Below are 16849 nucleotides of genomic sequence, written 5' to 3' on the forward strand. Positions count from 1 at the left end.
TTTAGTGAATAATGTTGCATCAATTTTACCAATCTCAAAACCCTTTTCAATGAGACCAAGCTCTAGGAGCTTGTTTAAGACCATATAAAGCTTTACAATGTTTCTAAACATGATTAGGTTTCTTACGGTTCACAAATCCGGGAGGTTGTCTGACATAAACTTCCTGCTCAATTTCACTGTTTAGAAAAGCACTTTTTATATCCATTTGGTAAAGAGTAATATCATGGTAATTGACATAAGCGAGCAGAATACAAATGGCTTCAAGTATAGCAACAGGGGCATAAGTCTCACCATAGTCCATACCCTCGACTTGCGTGTAACCTTGAGCTACGAGATGCCCCTTGTTGCGTACAACTTGACCATATTCAGCTTGCTTGTTCCGAAACACCGATTTTGTACTGATGATGTTGTGCTCATCCTTCAGCTTCTCAACAAGTGTCCACACTTCATTCCTCTCGAAGTTGTGTAGATCCTAGTGCATGGCATTCACCCAATCCGGGTCTTCAAGGGCTTCGTCAACCTTCATGGGCTTAATGCTAGAGATAAATGAGTAATGTTCACAAAGATTAGATAAACGAGATTTAGAGCGAGTGATTCTCTCGGTTTGTATGTCACCGAAAATTTGATTCAGCGGATGATCCTTGTCCACTCTTGCTCGAACTCATGAAAACTTCTTCTTGTTGGATGGTGGAGATTCCTCCTCATCATCTTCTAGTTTGTTGTCGTTGACGGTGTCATCTCCTTGAGGTGGTGGCGAGGAAGGTTGAGGTGGATCTTCACGATGTACTTCTTCCTCTTGTTCATTATGTCGTTTACCGCTCGTGGATGCTTCTAGGTTGTTTTGTGGTTTGCCTTGATGCGAAGTAGGATATTCCACTTGAGTTGGTGAAGTACTTTCCTTCACCTCCATGAGACGAATCTTGCCGATAGGTAGATCCTGGATGGCTTCCGAAGGTTCCTTATCGCCTACATCATTTGGAACTTGTTTGACTTGCGAGCCATTAGATTCATCAAACTTCACACCTACCGTCTCTTAAACTTACCGAGTGAAGATGTTGTAGACACGGTAGGTGTGAGAGTTTGATCTGTAAGAAAGTAGGAAACCTTCATGATATTTATGAGCAAGTTTAGAGCGACGATACTTGTCAAGAACATAGTACTTTGATCCGAATACCCAAAATATCCAACTTGGGGTTTGTTGCCGGTGAGTAGCTCGTATGTCGTTTTTCCGAGAATCTTGTGTAAGTAGAGTCGGTTTATGGCATGACAAGTGGTTTCCACGGCTTCTGCCCAGAAGTGTCTTAGCGTCTTGTATTCGTCAAGCATCATTCTAGCCACCTCTATGAGAGTTTGGTTCTTCCTCTCAACAACTCCATTTTGTTGAGGTGTGTACGTCGGTGAGAACTCACGTGTGATAACCTCTTCGACAAGAAAAGTATTCACATTTGTGTACTTCAATTCCGTTTTGTTGTCTCTCCAAACTTTCTTAATCTTCGCTTCAAAGTAATTTTGGTATTTCCAAGCGAACTTCTTGAAGATCTTTTGTACCTGCGACTTATCATCAAGAAAGAATACCCACATGAATCTGGAAAAATCATCAACCATGACTAAACCATAAGAATTTCCACCGAGGCTCTTGTAAGCATTGGGACCAAGAAGATCCATGTGTAGTAGCTCGAGGGGACTTCTTCTAGTCATGATGTTCTTCACGTGATGACTTCCACCAACTTACTTTCCTGCTTGACAAGCACTAAAAAGTCTATCTTTGTCCAAAATAACATCTTTAACACCAAGAATATGATGACCTTTCATAAGCCTGTCAAGGTTATGCATACCAACATGCCCTAGCCTTCTATGACATAACCAACCTTTAGAAGATTTTGCAATAAGACATGTACGAGTTTTGGATTTTTTAACGAAATCCACAATGTATAGATCACATCTACAGAAACCAGTAAAGACCATGTTATAATTGTCGGTACGGAATACTTGGCAGTCAACTTTCATAAATAGCACAATGAAACTAGAATCTGCTAGTCTAGATACGGAAAGAAGATTGTAGCCAAGAATTCAATAAGCATGACATTTTGAATGGAGCTATCATCAGATATGGCCACCTTACCGAGACCAGTTACCTTACCCTTGGAGTTGTCTCCAAAAGTCACATACCTTCGAGGTCCACGGTTTGGTGCAATCTCATGGAACATGTCTTTATCTCCGGTCATGTGATCGGTGCATCCACTATCAAGTATCCACTCCTTTCCTCCGGTCATTTAGTCTCTTAGGTTTGCCATATGACTAATGTTACTCATGCTATTCTAATACTCGATGTCAAACTCCTCTTCTTTATCGTAGTAGCCATGCTCCACATTGTCATCGTCAGATGGAATGTCCCCATCATAAGGATCAAGAATTTCATCCGAATTTTGATGATGACAATGTTCATGTTCATGCATGCGAATGGCTTCAACAATGATAGTGATAATGGTAATGACATTTCCTTTAGCACCCATGAGGTCATGAAGCTCAATTGGACATTTATCAAAATTAGGATCATTTGGCTTCATTTTGTGAAAGGCAATGCATTTATGGGAAATGATATTCAGATTTTGCACGTAATAGTTGGGATATCTTTCCTATAAAATTTTCCACAAAGAATAAGCACACTCAAAAATTTTCATTTGATTAAGCACATTTCTTGGCAGACCTCTATTGATGAGAATAACAGTTTTAAGATTACCAAGCATATCAAGTTTATCTTCATGAGAAGTTTGTAAGGGATCAATGGGAGGCACATAGGGATATTCAACATACTGGCTTAAATGGAATTCATCGAATATATCAAGTATTTTATCTTTCAATTCTCTATAATACTCTCCATCCAAAATAGGCACTCTACAACTAATATTCCCCGAACGAGGCACATCCATCTTCCTCCAATGGTGTTTAAACCAAGGTTATGGATAACTGGCTCTGATACCTATTGTTGGAACGATAGAAGGGGTGTATAGAGGTGGTTAATAGACTCTTGCATAAATTAAAATCCTAGCCTTTTCCAAATTTTAATGGTTGGTAGATTTTAGCAATTCAAACAAGTGTAGTGCACCCTACACATGCTAGTCAACAAATGTGGCAGCGGAAACTAAAAACATTGCACATGTAAGTAAGGAGTATTGTTTAGGAAGATCAAACGCAAATGTGAACACGGCGATTTTTGGCGTGGTTCTTATAGATGGCGCTATCATATGTCCATGTTAGTGGAGATTCAACCTACGGAGGGTAACGACTGCGAGAGTCCACGAAGGGCTCCGCCCACAAGGATGCCATGAAGAAGCGGCCTTATCTATTCCATCATGGCTTACGTCCACATAGGACTAGCCTCACTCATGGTAGATCTTCACGATGTAGGCAATATCCTTGCTCATACAAACTTCTTGGTTCAACTCCACAACTAGAAGTAGGAGGTTGTAAAACCCAATATGCAACACAATCCATATTTGGGGGCTGTGCCTTAATATGGATAGAGGCACATCTCGGAATTTCGCAAGTACAAAAATCATTGCATATACATTTATGAAGAGATGAGTATATGGATTGTCTTAAACTCGCCACATGCTAAATTGTAAGTCACACAACATTATTTCAATCATCCATAAGACCGAGTCCGTCTACGGACGAAAACAAAAAATAAAATTGCGATGAGTCTGTCTCGCTAGCCCACAAGACGACCAAGTTCCTCTACTCGTCGGGTTCGTCACATACATGCACCTGCTCTCCTCATCGAACTCCCATTGGAGCTGTGAAACATCGAACGCCTCTGAATCTGTGATACCTAAACCTGTGGTGTTGTAGCAATCTGTGAGCCACGGGGACTCAGCAATCTTGCGACCATGATATCGGGACTAATCAAGTTATTTGGGTAAGGTATGGCAAAGTGGTGAGGTTGCTGCAGCACTAAGCATATTTGGTGGCTAACTTATGAGAACATAATTTAAAGTGGAGTGGTCTACGTATAACGATCGTGACATAGCATGATAAGGAAGAGATCCTGAAAACCTACTTACCTCAGTCATAACCCCATTGTGTCCTCAGTTTGAGTAGAAGCTCACGAAAGAGACATTCATGGTTGCGCACACAGTTGGCATATTTTCAATTAAATTTTCTACAGGTTTTCTATAACCGGATGTTAAACAAATTTCCAAGTTGCCACAAAACCGCGTGCATGACTTTTCGAAAGATATTAACCCTGCAGGGGTGCTCCAACAAGTCCATCACAAACTATGACAAGCTGCGTAGTAAGCCTCCACCACCGAAAACCCATGATCTCCTTGGATTCCCGATGGAAAACCTCCACCTTGAGATAGTCCAAGATATCCTCAGAATCTCGGTGCACAAGATATATCAAGAAGGGTAAAACAAATCTATCAAGTCGGCCCCACATGGCGACGACCCCGATAAGAGTCGTGTATCTCAGTCTCAGGACACGTCAGATAAGTGACGCATATGGTGGCCTAATAGAATTCACCCAAGTTGCCCTGCGTTGGCCCCGCATAGTGCTCTATGTTGGACCAACACTCATGAGGAGCACCGGCCCGGGGGTTGATTAATTATCCTCGGGGTAGCTATTCCCTATGCTTTTTAATTATAAAGTTGTTAGCAAATGGAGTACCAAAGCTGGGTCTTGCAAGACAAGTTAAACCAAAACCATTTATCAAGGGGGTTCCCATATAAATACCAAGCGTGTTCGGAGCGCTCAATATGGAGCATACCACCACTAACCGAAATTAGGGTGGCAAAAGCGGAACAAAACACTAAGAACAAGTCCAAGCCTTCCGCCTTTTACCAAGTATATAGGTGCATGAAATTAAATAACAGTAATAAGATTATATTGTGACATCCCCGGATTGAGCTACATTAACCCCTGTAATGAAGCTACAGTTATCCCATGCTAACGATGCCATGTCACCAAAATTAAATTTGCTAGACTTTACTATGATCCAAACCGAGTCCAATTTCTTATTCAAAATAAAGGCAAATTATTATTTCCTCAAATATGAAAAACTAAAATGTCCATAGTGTTGCAAATATTTCTTCGATAATTGCCATGATGAAACTGACATCTTCTGAAATGGTTATATTACATAAAACTTTTAAGATAGAGGCCAAAGCGATGATTTGAAGACTTTTTGAATTATAAAAATTTGCAAACTACTTTAGTTAAATCGTGAACTTTCTCGGGAGTGCATAACATTGCATAGGTAATAATGGGCCAAGCTCCACATTTTCACTAAGCCTAATTATTAATTAAATAACTAAAAAAGAAAAGAAATAAGTAAAACAAAAACGAAATAAAAGAAAAGGAGAAAAAACAAAATAACAGGCCAGAACACCCTCCCCCCACTAGGCCTCGGCCCAGCTCGCTCGCTAGGCCGTCCCAACACACCTCACCCCACACGGGGTATAACCCCCCCCCCCACCCAGGGAAACCCTAGCCCCACGCTCCCTCACTCCCTGTACCCCCGAGACCCTCCACCTTAGGCGGCTACCCCCCCCCCTTCTCTCCCTGTTGTGCCACCGCCCCGCACCAGCACCACTGCGCCGCCCCACCATCTCGTCGGCCCTCCCCCAACACCACCACGTGGCCTCGCCGCCATGCCTCCCTGCCGCTCCTTGATACGTCTCAAACGTATCTATAATTTTTGACGGTTTCATGCTGTTATCTTGTCAACTTTGGATGTTTTATATAACTTTTATACCTTTCTTGGGACTAACTTATTAATTCAGTGCCAAGTGTCAGTTCCTGTTTTGTGTGTGTTTTTGACTCTTTTCATATCTGATTTTGGAACGGATTCCAAACGGAATAAAATCCCCGAAATAAAATGTTCCAGAACCGAAGAAGATCGGGGGACTTGAGGGCCAAGGCAGGACGCCCACTGGGAGCACACAAGCCCTGTTGCCGCGGCCAGGGGGCCCGCGGCCTCCAGGCTTGTGGCCTCCCTGGCGCTCCCCTGCCCTTGCTCTTTGGCCTATATATTCCCTAAAATCCCCAAAAAAATCAGGGCGTCCACAAAACCACTTTTCCGCCGCCGCAAGCTTCCGTTTCTGCGAGATCTCATCTGGAGACCCTTCCCGGTGCCCTGCCGGAGGGGACTTTGGAGCTGGAGGGCTTCTACATCCACATCATTGCCTCTGCAATGACTCGTGAGTAGTCCACTTCATACCTACGGGTCCGTATTTAGTATCTAGATGGCCTATTCTCTCTCTTGGATCTTCAATACAAAGTTCTCCATGATCTTCATGGAGATCTATCCGATGTAATCCTCTTTGGCGGTGTGTTTGTCGATATCCGATGAATTGTGGATTTGTGATCAGATTATCTCTGAATTATATTTGAGTCTTTGCTGATTTCTTATATGCATGATTTGATATCCTTGTATGTCTCTCCGAGTCTTGGGTTTTGTTTGGCCAACTAGATCTTTGATTCTTGCAATGGGAGAAGTGCTTGGTTTTGGGTTCATACCGTGCGATGACCTTTCCCAGTGACAGAAGGGGCAACAAGGCACGCATCATTTTGCTGCCATCAAGGGTAACAAGATGGGCTTTCATCATAGATTTGATATTGTCCATCTACATCATGTCATCTTGCTTAAGGCCTTACTCTGTTCTTATGAACTCAATACACTAGATGCATGCTGGATAGCGGTCGACGTGTGGAGTAATAGTAGTAGATGTAGAAAGTATCGGTCTACTTGTTTTGTACGTGATGCCTATAGATATGATCATTGCCATAGATAACGTCATGACTTTGTGCGGTTCTATAAATTGCTCGACAGTAATTCGTTCACCCACCGCCTACTTGCTTTCATGAGAGAAGCCACTAGTGAACACTACGGCCCCCGGGTCTATTCACAACTATCATCTCAGCTTTTACTTTTACTTTGCTCTGTTTACTTTTTGCTTTCAGTTCTCACTTTGCAAACAATCTATAAGGGATTGACAACCCCTTCATAGCGTTGGGTGCAAGCTTTTTGTGTTTGTGCAGGTACTTGTGACTTGACGCGATCCTCCTACTGGATTGATACCGTGGTTCTCAAACTGAGGGAAATTCTTACCGCCGATGTGCTACATCACCCTTTCCTCTTCAAGGGAACACCAACGCAAGGCTCCAAGGCCGCGGGGGAATCCTTTGCATATTTGCCAAGGAAATCCCTATAGGCGTAGCCAAGCAGCAGAAGGATTTCTGGCACCGTTGCCGGGGAAGGTCTTTTGTTGCAGCAGCAGAAGGATTTCTGGCGCCGTTGCCGGGGAGAGATCAAATCAAGATCTATCCAAGTAAGTGTCATAAACTCATCTCTTGCATTTACCTTTTTTGCCAGTTGCCTCTCGTTTTCCTCTCCCCCACTTCACATTTTCCGTTTTCATTTTCCTTTCGCCTTTGCCGTTTTCATTTGCCTTTTGCCTTTTGCCGTTTTCCTTTGCCAGTTTTCTTGCTCGCTTGTGTTCTTGTTTGTTTGTTGAAGTCATCATGGCTGAAAACACCAAACTTTGCGACTTCTCGAATCCTAATAATAATGATTTTATTAGTACTCTGATTTCTCCCGCCACTAGTGCGGAATCTTATGAACTCAACGCTGCCTTGCTGAATCTTGTTATGAAAGAGCAATTTTCTGGCCTTCCTAGTGAAGATGCCGCATCCCATCTCAATACTTTCATTGAACTTTGTGATATGCAAAATAAGAAAGATGTGGATAATGATATTGTTAAATTGAAGCCTTTTTCATTCTCTTTGCGAGATCGTGCAAAAACTTGGTTTTCTTCTTTGCCTAAAAATAGTATCGATTCTTGGAATAAGTGCAAAGATGCTTACATATCCAAGATTTTCCGTCGGCTAAGATTATCTCTCTCCGTAACGATATCATGAATTTCAAGCAACTTTATCATGAACATGTTGCACAATCTTGGGAGAGGATGAAGTTAATGATTAGAAATTGTCCCGCTCATGGCTTGAGTTTGTGGATGATTATACAAATCTTTTACGCTGGTTTAATTTTGCTTCCCGCAATATCTTGGACTCCGCATCAGGTGGAACGTTCATGGAAATCACGTTAGGAGAAGCTACAAAACTCCTAGACAATATCATGACCAAGTACTCTCAGTGGCATACTGAAAGGTCACCTGCTAGCAAAAAGGTACACGCTATAAAAGAAATTAACTCGCTTAGTGCTAAGATGGACGAGTTGATGAATTTTGTTGCTAGTAGAAATGCTCCTTTAGATCCTAATGGCATGCCACTATCTTCCTTGATTGGGAGTAGCAACGCTAGTTTGGACATTAATTTTGTTGGTAGGAACAATTTTGGCAACAACAATGCTTTTAGAGGTAACTATGTTCCTAGGCCTTTTCCTAGTAACTCCTCTAACAACTATGGCAATTCCTACAACAACAGTTATGGAAATCACAACAAATTACCCTCTGATTTAGAGAGTAATATCAAAGAGTTCATCAACTCTCAAAAGATTTTCAATGCGTCCATAGAGGAAAAACTACTCAAAATAGACGTGCTCCTCCCAAGGTTAACTTGGATGCTTTGAATGTTAGATGTGCTCCTCCCAAGGTTAACTTGGATGAAACTTTAAAAGCTATGCGTGTCTCCATGAATGAGAGCAAAGAAAGAACCGCCCAAATTCGCGCTAGGCATGAATGGTTTGAAAGGGTGCGTTCTAGTGATGCAAATCACGAAGATCTTAAAGTACTTGGTATGACTCCTCTTGAATCTTTGTTTTCGCGTGTCAAACCTATTGGTGAAGGGGCTGGATATGAATCCACTTTGGTTGAAAAACACCCCAATGATTCGGAGTCCAACTATCTTGATGATAAAGGTGTCGAGAGTGGAGTAGAAGAAATCAAAATATTGGGTAGTAATGAAATTCCCACTTTGGATTTCAAGGAATTCAATTATGATAGTTGCTCTTTGTTTGAATGCATTTCCTTGATGCAATCCATTGCAAACTCTCCACATGCTTATAGCCAAAGCAAAGCCTTTACCGCTCATAGCGTAGATGCTATGATGAAATCTCTTGAAGAGAAACTCGAATTAGAAGTCTCTATACCTAGAAAAGTTCATGATGAGTGGGACCTACTATCAAAATCAAAATCGAAAACTATGAATGGAATGCTTTGTGTGATTTGGGAGCGAGTGTTTCAGCGATTCCAAAGTCTTTTATGTGATATTCTTGGTTTCCATGAGATTGAAGAGTGTTCTCTTAATTTGCATCTTGCGGACTCTACTGTCTAGAAACCCATGGGAAGGATCAATGATGTTCTTATTGTTGCAAATAAGAACTATGTACCCGTGGATTTCATTGTACTTGACATAGATTGCAATCCTACATTTCCCATTATTCTTGGTATACCTTTCCTAAGGACTATTGGTGCTATCATCGATATGAAGGAAGGGAATATCAGATTTCAATTTCCTCTAAAGAAGGGTATGGAGCATTTTCCTAGAAAGAAAATAAGATTGCCTGATGAATCTATGATGAGGGCTACTTATGGCTTGAGCACCGAAGATGACTATACGTGATTCCATCACCTTATGCCTAGCTAAGGGCGTTAAACAATAGCGCTTGTTGGGAGGAAACCCAACGAACCTGTCCTTTTTCTTTCTATTTTGTGTTTTCCACACTCTCATAATTCTGTTATGATTGTGTTTTTTGTGTTTCCTTTTGCGTTTGTGCCAAGTGAAACCGTTATGATTAGTCTTGGGGATGATCGTTTGGTCATGCTGGAAAAGACAGAAACTTTCTGCTCATGAAAAGAATTTTTTTTATGTAAGAGATTTTCAGTTGATTCTTTCTGCTGCTGATTGCTACGCAAATTCTCCAGAGTTTAATAATTTTTCAGAATTTGTGAAGTACCAGAAGTATGCGAAGTTTGCAGATTGCTACAGACTGGTGTGCTGTTAACAGATCCTGTTTTTGTTGAGTTGGTTGCTTATTTTGATGAAACTACGGATAGTATCGGGGGGTAATAGCCATGGAAGATTAAAAATACAGTAACCCAACATCAACATAAGTAGAATTTAAGTTTGCTACAGTACCTAAGGAAGTGGTGATTTGCTTTCTTATACTAATGATATCACGAGTTTCTGTTTAAGTTTCGTGTTGTGAAGTTTTCAAGTTTTGGGTGAAGTTCTTATGGACAAAGAGATAAAGAGTGGCAAGAGCTCAAGTTTGGGGATGCCCAAGGCACCCCAAGTTAATTCAAGGATGCTGAAAAAGCCTAAGCTTGGGGATGCCCCGGGAAGGCATCCCCTCTTTCGTCTTCAATCCATCGGTAATGTTACTTGGGGCTATATTTTTATTCACCACATGTTATGTGTTTTGCTTGGAGCGTCTTGTATCGTAGGAGTATTTTATTTTTGTTGTGTCACAATATTCCTTGTTGCACACCTAGAGAGAGACATGCACTCACCGTGATTTTGTCGAGCTTCACTTATATCCTTTGATTAGGCAATTCAACTCACATGTGTTTCACTTATATCTTTTGAGCTAGTTGATTTTTCTCTATGTGTTTCACTTCTATCTTTTCGAGCACGGCAGCGCATGGCGTGGTAATTGATCAATGCTATGAAAGTAGTCTCAAAAGGGGTAGTTGTCCAAAGGGATATGAAAACTTCCACCTTTATGTGCATTGAATAGTTAGAGAAGTTTGAATCATCTCAATTAGTTTTGAGTTGTGGTTGTGGTAATATTGAAGTTATACTAGTAAGGTGTTGTGGATCTAGAAATACTTGTGTTGAAGTTAGTGATTCCCGTAGCATGCACGTATGGTGAACCGCTATGTCATGAAGTCTGAGCATGATTAGTTTATTGATTGTCATCCTTTCTGTAACGGTCGGGATCGTGCAATGGTTTATACCTACCAACCCTTCCCTTAGGAGTATGCGTTGAATGTTTTGTTTCGATTACTACTAAAACTTTTGCAACAAGTATAAGAGTTCTTCCTGACTAATGTTGAGTCCATGGTTTAGATGCACTTTCACCTTCCACCATCACTGTCTTCTTTAGTGCCGTGCAACTTTCGCCGATGCATAAAACCCACCATTAGCCTCCCTCAAAACAGCCACCATACCTACCTACTATGGATTTTTCGAAGCCATTCCGAGATATATTGCCATGCAACTACCACCATGACATGTGCCACCACTTCTACATTGCCATTGCATGATCATAAGATAGCTAGCATGATGTTTCCGTTGATGTCTATGCCATGCTAGATCATTGTCACGGTACACTACCGAAGGCATTCCATATAGAGTCATCATTGCTCTATGTTTTGAGTTGTAAGTGTGATGATCATCATTGATGGAGCATTGTCCCATGTGAGGAAATAAAAGAGGCCAGCGAAGCCCATTTACAAATAGAGGCCAAAGATGCCCACAAAAAAAAAAAATATATATATATGTATATATATATATGTATATATATATATATGTATATATATATATATAAAGAGGCCAAAGAGCCCACCAAAAAATGAGAGAAAAAGAGAGAAGGGACAGTGCTACTATCTTTCCACACTTGTGCTTATTAAGCACCATGATCTTCATGATTGAGAGTCTCTCGTTTTTTCACCACCATATAGCTAGTATGAAAGTTTCATTATATAACTTGGCTTGTATATTCCAATGATAGGCTTCCTTAAAATTGCCTTAGGTCTTCGTGAGCAAGCAAGTTGGATGCACTCCCACTAGTTTTCTTTAAGAGCTTTCACATACTCTTAGGTCTAGTGCATCATTTGTATGGCAATCCCTACTCATTCACATTGATATCTATTGATGAGCATATCCATAGCTCATTGATATGCCTAGTCAGTGTGACCATCTTCTCCTTGTTTGCCTTGCAACCTCCACCACACTCCATTCCACTTATAGTGCTAAAACCATGGCTCACGCTCATGTATTGCGTGAGAGTTGAATAGGTTTGAGAAAGTAAAGGTGTGAAAACAAGTACTTGTCCAATACCGAGGTTGTGCAAGATTTAAATTCGTTGTGCAAGGATGATAGAGCATAACCAGACTATATGATTTTGTAGGGATAACTTTCTTTTGGCCTTGTTATTTTGAAAGTTCATGATTAGCTTGCTAGTTTGCTTGAAGTATTATTGTCTCCACGTCAATAGGAAACTATTGTTTAGAATCTAAGGATCTGAACATTCATATCACATAAGAGGAGTTACAAAGGACATCTATGCTAGGTAGCATGAAAGCATCAAAAATTCATTCTTTATCACTTCCCTACTCAAGGACGAGTAGGAGTTAAGCTTGTGGATGCTTGATACGTCTCAAAAGTATCTATAATTTTTGACGTTTTCATGCTGTTATCTTGTCAACTTTGGATGTTTTATATACCTTTTATAACTTTTTTGGGACTAACTTATTAATTCAGTGCCAAGTGCCAGTTCCTATTTTTTCTGTGTTTTTGACTCTTTTCGGATCTGATTTTGGAAGGGAGTCCAAACGGAATAAAATCCCTGAAATAAATTTTTCCAGAACAAAAGAAGATCGGGGGACTTGAGGGCCAAGGGAGGAGGCCCACAGGGAGCCCACAAGCCATGTTGCCACGGCCAGGGGGGCCCGCGGACACCAGGCTTGTGGCCTACCTGGCGCTCCCCTGCCCTAGCTCTTTGGCCTATATATTCCCTTAAATCCCAGAAAAATCAGGGCGTCCACGAAACCACTTTTCCGCCGCCGCAATCTTCCGTTTCTGCGAGACCCTTCTCGGTGCCCTGCCGGAGGGGACTTTGGAGCTGGAGGGCTTCTACATCAACATTATTGCCTCTCCAATGACTCGTGAGTAGTCCACTTCAGACCTACGGGTCCATAGTTAGTATCTAGATGGCTTCTTCTCTCTCTTGGATCTTCAATACAAAGTTCTCCATGATCTTCATGGAGATCTATCCGATGTAAATCTCTTTGGCGGTGTGTTTGTCGAGATCCGATGAATTGTGGATTTGTGATCAGATTATCTATGAATTATATTTGAGTCTTTGCTGATTTCTTATATGCATGATTTGATATCCTTGTAAGTCTTTCCGAGTCTTGGGTTTTGTTTGGCCAACTAGATCTATGATTCTTGCAATGGGAGAAGTACTTGGTTTTGGGTTCATACCGTGCGGTGACCTCTCCCAGTGACAGAAGGGGCAGCAAGGCACGCATCATGTTGTTGCCATCAAGGGTAACAAGATGGGCTTGCATCATAGATTTGAGATTGTCCATCTACATTATGCCATCTTGCTTAAGGCATTACTATGTTCTGATGAACTCAATACAGTAGATGCATGCTGGATAGCGGTCGACGTGTGGAGTAATAGTAGTAGATGCAGAAAGTATCGGTCTACTTGTTTTGGACGTGATGCCTATAGATATGATCATTTCCATAGATAACGTCATGACTTTGCGCGGTTCTATCAATTGCTCGACGGTAATTCGTTCACCCACCGTCTACTTGCTTTCATGATAGAAGCCACTAGTGAACACTACGGCCCCCGGGTCTATTCACAACTATCATCTCAGCTTTTACTTTTACTTTGCTCTGTTTACTTTTTTCTTTCAGTTCTCACTTTGCAAACAATCTATAAGGGATTGACAACCCATTCATAGCGTCGGGTGCAAGCTCTTTGTGTTTGTGCAGGTACTTGTGACTTGACGCGATCCTCCTACTGGATTGATACCTTGGTTCTCGAACTGAGGGAAATACTTACCGCCGTTGTGCTACATCACCCTTTCCCCTTCAAGGGAAAACCAACGCAAGGCTCCAAGGCCAGAGGGGAATCCTTTGCATATTTGCCAAGGAAATCCCTATAGGCGTAGCCAAGCGGCAGAAGGATTTCTGCCACCGTTAACGGGGAAGGTCTTTTGTTGCAGCAGCACTCCTCGTCGGCCGATGGCCCCCTCCAGTGCCACTCCGACGGTCGGCCGTCCCCGCCGGCCCCCATCAATATCGGTGCCCTCCGACGCTCCTCCGACCGCCTCCTCCCCATCACACCTCCCTCGTCCCCTCCCCGACCGGCTCCCGCGAGCCGCTGCTCCACTACAAATGTTAGTGAGTCGTCAAGCTCTGCCCCTCTCCCCCACCTCCGGCCACCGCGGCCCCGTCGCGCCGCCTGAACCGGCGACCCTCCAGCGCCCTCTCACTACCGCCCCCAGAACGGAGCGCACGCTCTGGCTTCCTGCACCTGCCCGCAGCCCCCGCCGTGCACCCCTGCCACACCGGCCCCCGCTCGAGTCGCCCCGTGCCTCGTGACGCCCGCCCCGCCGTTGCCCTTCGGGCCGTTGGCCCCTCGCCGCTACCCCACCGGCGCCGGTCGTGGCTCTGCTCGCCTCGGCCCCGGGCTCCCTGGCTACCTTTGTTGACAAGGGGATTAATCCCCCTGTTTGGTTAGTTCCTCTTGGGGGTAGATTTGCCCCTGTGTGATTGGCATACGGGGCCCACACCCACCACCAAATGATACGTGGGCCCCCCCATAAAAAAGTGCAAAAACATATAAATAATTATAATAACAATAGAATATAATTAGTTAAATGAATTAATTAAGTAATTAGTTAATTAATTTAATCTAGGTTAATTAGATTAGTAAACTTAATTAGATCTAATTAATAGTCTACTAATTTTAACATGTCAATGGCATGTGGGTCGAGTCCCATTAATAACTAATTAAACCTGTTATTCTAATTCTATTAATTAGTTAATCTAACAAGTGAATCATACGTGGGTCCTCCCACTAAATTAACCTAATTAATATTTAGTTAACCCTAATTAAAAATGTGCCTATGACGTATGGGACCCACTCGTCACACGTGACCAGTCAATTGAGCAGTTGACTGCTGATGTCAGCATGACATCATGCTGATGTCATAATTCTAGTTATTAAATTTAAATAATCTGTTTTAAATTCTTATTATTAATAAAACTTTAAAAATTAATATAAAATAAACCATAAGTCGGATGAAAATAATTTATACATGAAAGTTGATTAAAAAACGAGACAAACCCGGATACGCTATCAGTTCGTTTGTCACGCATCCCTAAAATATCAAATGTGGAACTTCTTCATCTGTTTCTCTTGACCGATAGTAGCGAGAGATCCGGGAAATATCTTCTGATATTTTCCCGATCCGTCTATGACGAATGATACTGCTTTAGCTCATGCATAGCCGTGCATATTGCCATGTCATGCATCGTGTTGCACCTGTTGCTATTATTTATTGCTTCTTCCCCCTCTTCTCTCTGGTAGACCCCGAGATTGACGTTGCTGCCAGGTACGACTACCCTCCTGACGACTAGCCCTTTGTCGCATAGCAACAAGGCAAGCAAACCCCCCTTGATAATTCCTAAATCGCCTATTTCTTTCTCCCTCATGCTTGCATTAGAATTTTGCTACTCTTGTAAGTAGCTCCTATTCTGATGCATAGCCTGGTTTTTATGAACTGCTACCTTAATGTACCACGATCTAAACTGTTTAGTATAAGTGGAGCAGTCATCCCCTTCGACCCCTTAGACTAGTTGCTAACGCTTTTTTGTCAAGTCTCAATCACATGATCGACGAGCCATGAACCTACACTGCACTTACAATCGGCCTTAGTTGTACGACGCTACAGAGCCACTACCGAGTACTGAGGGTGACACCTCGTTACCTACTCCGATGTTAGCATTGTAGTGTAGTTGACCGGCGGTGATTCTTGGAGGGTGATTCCTCGTTCACCACTTCCAATAATGACTCTGTCGCACAACCCATCAAGCGTGGCCCATCGAGGGTGATTCCTCTCTGGCCACCTTTACGGTTACATCATACGGAACCCAACGAGGGTAATACCTCGGATCCCCTTGATGTTACAACCACACAGTTACTTGACCGTGTTACTGGGAACACTGATGAATAAATTTTAGGCGGGTGGATTCCCGTGTTGATGTGTCGATGAGTTAATTAAAATGCTAAGGATTTGGGTATTCGATGTGGGTTGGTCGGAGACCTTTTCGCACTAACTGACTACATGGGAGAACTTATGGGTACTCGACGTCATGGTATCAGCCGAAGCACTTCAGACATCAACAATGGAGTGGCGCGCGTCCGAGTGGTCTGGATTATCACCGTTCTTGTATAAGAGGTGCGAGGACTGACATTGGCCGCCCTCGCATCGTGCAGGAGCGCAAAGGGTGATGGGCCCATGACCTCTGTGTGCTTAGGATTTAGACCGGCGGGATGGCCTCTCTTTTGAGTCTAGGTGGGGCTGCGACGTGTCGATGTTCCGAGGCTGGGCATAAACCAAGAAAGTGTGTCCGGCTAGAGTTTATCGAGCGTGACGGGAAACTTGGTGCACCCCTGCACGGAAGAAACTAACTATTTGGAGTTGTGCCCCGATCTTATACAACTACAACTATTACTTAACTGGAATGTTTGCTTCGGGATTGCTTCCTCACGGGGAGTCGAGGAAGAATCTCCGGGCATGACCTTAATTAATATTGCTGCAACAATATGACTATTAATTGTGTTACCTGTTCTACTCTCGTCTGTTGCTGCAAGACCCCTGAAGATGCTAGTCTTCGATAGGACTAGGCCTTCTCTCTCTATTCTCCCTTTACTGCAGTCAGTCCACATATAACCCCTTCCTTTGGTACTGATGCATAATTATCATAGTTCTGAGGTTAGTCTTGCGAGTACTTTGGATGAGTACTCACCGTTGCTTTGCTCCCCCTTTCTCCCCTCGATACATTGCTGTGACCAGATGATGGAGCCCAGGAGATGGCGTATCCCGACGACGACGAATGCTACCACGACGGTGTCTACTA

Source organism: Hordeum vulgare, chromosome 3H (genome assembly GCF_904849725.1).
Source record: "Hordeum vulgare subsp. vulgare chromosome 3H, MorexV3_pseudomolecules_assembly, whole genome shotgun sequence".
Classification (NCBI taxonomy): Eukaryota; Viridiplantae; Streptophyta; class Magnoliopsida; order Poales; family Poaceae; genus Hordeum; species Hordeum vulgare.